General features: G+C 45.3%; 1 pseudogene; it reads right to left on the bottom strand.

The window, feature by feature from the left end:
- Positions 1–3,929: 3,929 nt before the first annotated feature.
- LOC149325181 (uncharacterized) lies at positions 3,930–5,674 on the bottom strand (annotated as a pseudogene).
- Positions 5,675–5,893: the final 219 nt, after the last annotated feature.

The raw sequence follows: 5,893 nt of genomic DNA on the forward strand, positions 1-5,893 counted from the left end.
AACCATCGTGCCGATTTTTTGGAGAGGCGAAAATGTCGCTGGAATTCGTCGTCGGCCAAGGCAGTAAACAGGTCCAGCCGGCCGTACTGACATTTGCCGTCAGAGGAAGCGATGACCCAGGCTGCTTCTGCTGCCGCCATGACAGTCCCGAGATGAATTTGGGGCACTTCACCGTTCACGAGTTTAGCTCCGAGTTCACCTGTCAATCAAAACCATTGGTCACGCCCCCGGCGTGCCGTACATAAATTATAGGCGTACGCGGTATGGGTGGGCCACTCCCAACATCCCTGCCGGCGACAGGTATGCTGCGCGGCTGTGATGATTGCTGACAGGTATCGACGATGTTGACCATCGAAATATAACAGGCAAAACGGACGTCATCGCTGATAAATCTAAGCACCTCTGCGAAGGACACACAACGTGGCGAAAGCCGCCGATTTCTTCGCTCGCATACCAAGATTGCACAACACTATAGCCTGTTGCAACCACGTAAGACACAGCACAACGCTGAAGGCGCGTCACGCCTGCTTGCAAGGCGTCAAACACGAAGCACGACGACGAACCGGTGCTTGGGTGACTTCCTACTCCAACAACATCGCATCACAGGTGTTTGGCTTGGCCGTCCGTTCATCGGTGATAAAGCTCAGCATCAATGTGTCAAACACATCTGGGATCGACAAACGATCGCTGCTCCAGACCCAGTGCAATAAAGTGTTTGGAATTTCCAGCACGCAAGCACTGCGTTCTTCACAACCGTAACATCTTTCTCTGTTATAAGTCCGATTCCATTATTACAAACAGGATCCCTCACCTGCCCGAATGATATTAATGCGATGTCCCTGCGGTATACAACGGCGATCGACGTTAGTGACCAAACCAGTCCGCAAAACCTTGAAGCGCGCGACGTTAACAAATACTACGCAGATACGCGCGCCACCCCCTTCACAGCTTTTAGTCAGCGTCTGATGACATAGGATGAGTTGTGTCGCTTGGTAGCACGCTCTTCGCATCCGCAGTGCACTAAAGAGGCGTCACACACAACAGCCATACGTAATGCATCATTGAATACAGCCAAACAGCAATTTTTTTTCTCACACCGCAACACAGCCGCTCGCACGGCCAATTTCTACCGCTGAGATTCGCCAAGAGCGTACTAAAAGCAATGGTTGGCCATAGCGGGGTGCGGCAGCGGCCGTAGCAGCGGAGAGCTCCACCTGAGGTCACTGCAGAGAGCAGCAGTGACGCGGGGGTGCAGTGAAGTTCAGTTTTTTGCTTTTGTTTATTATGCAAGCCAGAAGATGCATGACTGTTATATTTTGATATACGACACATTTATTTATTTATTTACCCTCAGGGCCGTTAGGCGTTACAGAGGGGAGTGGGAATAACATGCAAGTATAAAAAACAAAACAGCAGCTAGAAAAATTGAATATAGTTACAGCACACACTGGTATAAAATCAATAACAGAATTAACAAAAGGCAGCATTACACAAAACAAAACACAAAAGAAAGCAGCATCTAATAAATTAACAAAGTTATAGACACATACTTATATAAAATTAATAACAGCGTTACGAAATGCAGCAGTATCCGTAATTACAGCAATATTCTGGGGAAGGTGATTCCAGCTGACACAAGTTATGGGTATGAATGAATCGTGAAAACATCTTGTACGACAAGGAGGGATCCAAACTTTGTGACGGTGATCAATGCGTGCGGAAATATAGGGTGGTCTTTTTAGTAACTTCTCTTTAAGATAAGGATTATGATAAATTTTGTGAAAAGTACATAATGAAGCTATTGACCTGCGATGGGAAAGAAGCTGTAGGGAAAGGTTACTTTTCATGGCAGTTACACTACTAGTACGATGATAGTTGGAAAGTATGAAGCGACAACCGCGGTTTTGAATAGATTCTAAGTCAGAAATGAGAGATTCGACCCCAGGGTTCCACACCGATGAAGCATATTCCAATTTAGAGCGGACCAATGTTTTGTAAAGTAATAGTTTTAATGAACTCGGTGCACATGAAAAATTTCTGCGAAGGTATCCAAGCATGCGATTGGCGTTATTTGTAATGTAGTCAACATGAGTTTTCCAAGACAGGTTAGAAGAGACGTGAACACCCAGATATTTATAAGACGACACAGTTTCAAGAGTGATGCCATTGATGCAGTAGGTAGAGGGTGTATTAGATAGACGAGAAATGGGCAAATGCTTGCATTTAGTAATGTTTAGCTTCATATTCCACAGGTTACACCAATCCAGTACCTTGTTAATATCTGACTGAAGAACACATACATCATTATCATCATTAATTTCGCGGTAAATAACACAGTCATCGGCAAAAAGACAAATGGAAGACGATATATTAGTTGGTAAGTCGTTTATATAAATGAGAAAGAGGAGGGGCCCAAGAACGGACCCCTGAGGCACGCCAGAGCAAACAGGAGAGGAATCTGAATTGACGTTATTTGCTGTTACGAACTGACTTCGGTTTGAAAGAAAACAATGCAGCCATGCAAGCAATGTGGAATCAATGTTAAGGCTGTTTAGTTTAAGAAAAAGAAGCTCATGTGAAACCTTGCAAATGCTTTAGAAAAATCCATAAATACAGAATCAGCATGGGACCCACGATCCAGAATGCAATGCAGGTCATTTGTGAAACATATGAGTTGCGTTTCGCATGAAAATGATTTACGGAAGCCGTGTTGGGCATTAGTGAAAAAGCAATTGAATTCTAAAAAGTTGACAAGATGAGTGTAGATGACATGTTCCATGATTTTACATGGAATGCTGGTGAGCGACACAGGGCGAAAGTTATCAGGGCAATGTTTATCGCCAGACTTATGCAGCGGAATCACCCTCCCAACCTTCCAGTCATTGGGAATACAGCCTGTTTCCAGAGACTGGTCAAACAGTTTGGTGAGGATCATGGAACTGTACATCTTTGTGTTAACTAGAAATTTCGAATTAATGTTATCGACGCCACACGAGGAAGAAATCTTAAGGTTTTCAATTATCCTCAGGATGCCAGTTGTCTCAAAAAGAATTGGATCCATGGGAAAAGCATCCAATACCGGACACTCCTGATTGGTAAGGGAAACATTGCCAGAAAAAGCAGCAACAAAAACACTGTTAAGAACACTAGCGCATTCATGAGGTGAAAATGCAACGCCGTCAGAAGATGTAAGTAGTATTGACGAACTATCTTTCTTGTTCACAGTGTTCCAAAACTGTCTAGGGTTATTAATCAGCAAAGCAGGCAAAGCACTGTTAAAGAAGGTGTCCTTAGCATTTTTCAGAGCTAATTTGTACTCAGCGGCCGCAGAAAGGTAACAGTCCCATCGTTGTTGCGAATTCGACGATTTCGCCGAGCGAAACAAACGTTTTTTCTTATTGGATAGTCTTTTTAGAACGTTGTTAAACCACGGTGATTGGCTATTACACCGCAAAATTCTTAGCGGCACAAATGTATTAGTGAGACGTTCAACAGTGTCCCTAAACATTTCCCAGTTAGTGTGGACAGAACGCTGTGAAAAATCTGGTAAATAACTGTTTAAGAAAAGAGCTAATTCACGATTAATAGCATCATAGTCCGCCCGCTTGTAATCTCTAATTGACTTGAAGATGTTCCGGCGATTAGGAATATTAATTTTTACATCGAAATGAAGCAAGGTGTGATCACTAAGACCAGGTAAGTACGAGATTGAAGCGATAAGATCCGGCGCGTTGGTTAGCACAAGGTCTAAAACATTGGAAGATGATGGCGTGATACGAGTTGGCTTAGTAATTAGCTGCGAAAGGTTAAAGTCCAAACAGGTTCGCAAAAAGTTATTGAATTCGGTAGAAAAGGGGCGAGGATACGGCGACGTATTAGCCCACACGATACTGGGATAATTGAAGTCACCAGTAAGAAGGATTGCCGCGCCCGGATAACGTACTGAGATCATGTTAAGAGCATCATGCAAATCTTCAGCGAAAGTTGCACACGAAGACGGGGGACGGTAGCATATGCCCAGAATCAGTTTCCTGAAATGAACACGAAGTTCAACCCAAACCAACTCTAAAGTGCTAGAAAGACTAATCGGTGAAGACACAATATTATCGGCGATGGCTATTAAAACACCTCCTCCACTTCTGTGACCTCTATCAGAACGATAAACATTGTAGCGCTTCTTGCAATCAAACAGTTCCTTGCTCTCTATCTTTGCAGAGAGCCACGTTTCTGTTAGCAATACAACATCGGCATCACATGAGTCGATGACAGAGTTTAGATCTTCCCGCTTTGGTATTATGCTTCTTATGTTTGTGAAAAGAATTGAAAGCGCTGTCTTATCTCCAGTCGCCCGTCCACTGCCCCTCCCGCACCTCTATGGCGAAGCGTGTGGCGAGCCAGAAGCAGCGCGACAAGGGGCCACTAAAGATCCCGGTGGGCCAGCTAGCTCGAAAACGCTATCGTGAATAGGGTCATAGCCGTAGCATTTGTTGTTACAATACAGTTTGTTATACCTCAGCTTATACTTAAAGTCAGCATCCTTCGCGAACTGCACAAGCCTCTTTCTAGCGACACGTGTCTGCAAAGAATAATCTTCACTTACAGTGACCTTTTTATCTTTAAGTTTAGCAGACTGCACTAGGATTTGTTGTTTTGTTTTGAAAGACCGGAACTTCACAACAATCGGACGATTCTTTTCGTCTGAGAACACACCAATCCTGTGTGCTCGTTCAAACATGTCATTCGTAAGAACAGGATCAAAGCAGCCTGAAACAAGGTTCAGTAACTTTTCTTCCGTTTCATCCCACGTTTCGGACAAACTGTCCGGTACGCCGAAGAACAGAAGATTTTCCCTGCGCTGCCGGTCTTCCAGCTCTGCCTGTCCAAGACGTAACTTGCTATTTTCATTGACAAGCTGATCGGCTAGCTCACGCAAAATCCGCAATTCACCGTGAGCCGCATCAGTGGCGGATGATTTAGATTCCACTGCCGACAGTCTCGCGTCAATATCGGCAATATTCCTAATCATAGATTCCTGATTTAGTTTCATTTCATTAATAGAGGCTATTAAGTGTGATTGCTCTAACTCCATTTTTGCGGTCCTTGAATTAACACCTTCTAACAGAGTCAACATGTCGTTGAGTTGTTTCTGCAGAGAATTATCAACAGCGCTGTCTTTGGACCGTGTGGCAGCTCCAGCTTAACCCAGGGCCGGGGTTAAGCTCAACGTCCCCCGACAACAAAAGCAGTTGACTAGAAACATCAAAGCACTGGGCGACCAAATCAACAGCACTCCCGGGCGTGGGAACAGCAGCAGGCACATATTGCTCGATTTCTTAGCAAACATAGAATAGTTATTACCAACCTGCATGAAGAAACGCATGCCGTGAAGCAGCCGCATGACGACGCTGTTCCCACGCCCACTGAAAGGCGCAGGCCGCTGCAGTCCGTTTTTATCCAGGTGGAAAGGTGATGTCGTGGACGATGCGAGGGACTTGTACGATGGAGCCATAGTGTAGTAGGGTTGCCAGAGCTCTCCGTTTTCCACGCTGCCAACTTGAATGTCGAGAGTCACAGGCACAGCCGGAATGGCATCAGCCGATGCCATAGGTCCCGTGCTGAGTTGAAGGATTCCCGTTATCTGCATGAAGAAACGCATGCCGTGAAGCAGCCGCATGACGACGCTGTTCCCACGCCCACTGAAAGGCGCAGGCCGCTGCAGTCCGTTTTTATCCAGGGGCCCTATTCTCGATATTCACATTCGCCTGTCGGCGCCATATTGCCTCTCTGATTGGCTGTCAGAAGTGTCAATCGCCGTCAATGGGCGTGTCAATCAGGGTCGGTTACGCGAGCACTTTTCGCGGTGACGTCGATTTGACGTGGCATTGAAAATGCA

Source organism: Amblyomma mixtum, chromosome 10 (assembly GCF_055824585.1).
Source record: "Amblyomma mixtum isolate Tamu chromosome 10, ASM5582458v1, whole genome shotgun sequence".
Taxonomy (NCBI): Eukaryota; Metazoa; Arthropoda; class Arachnida; order Ixodida; family Ixodidae; genus Amblyomma; species Amblyomma mixtum.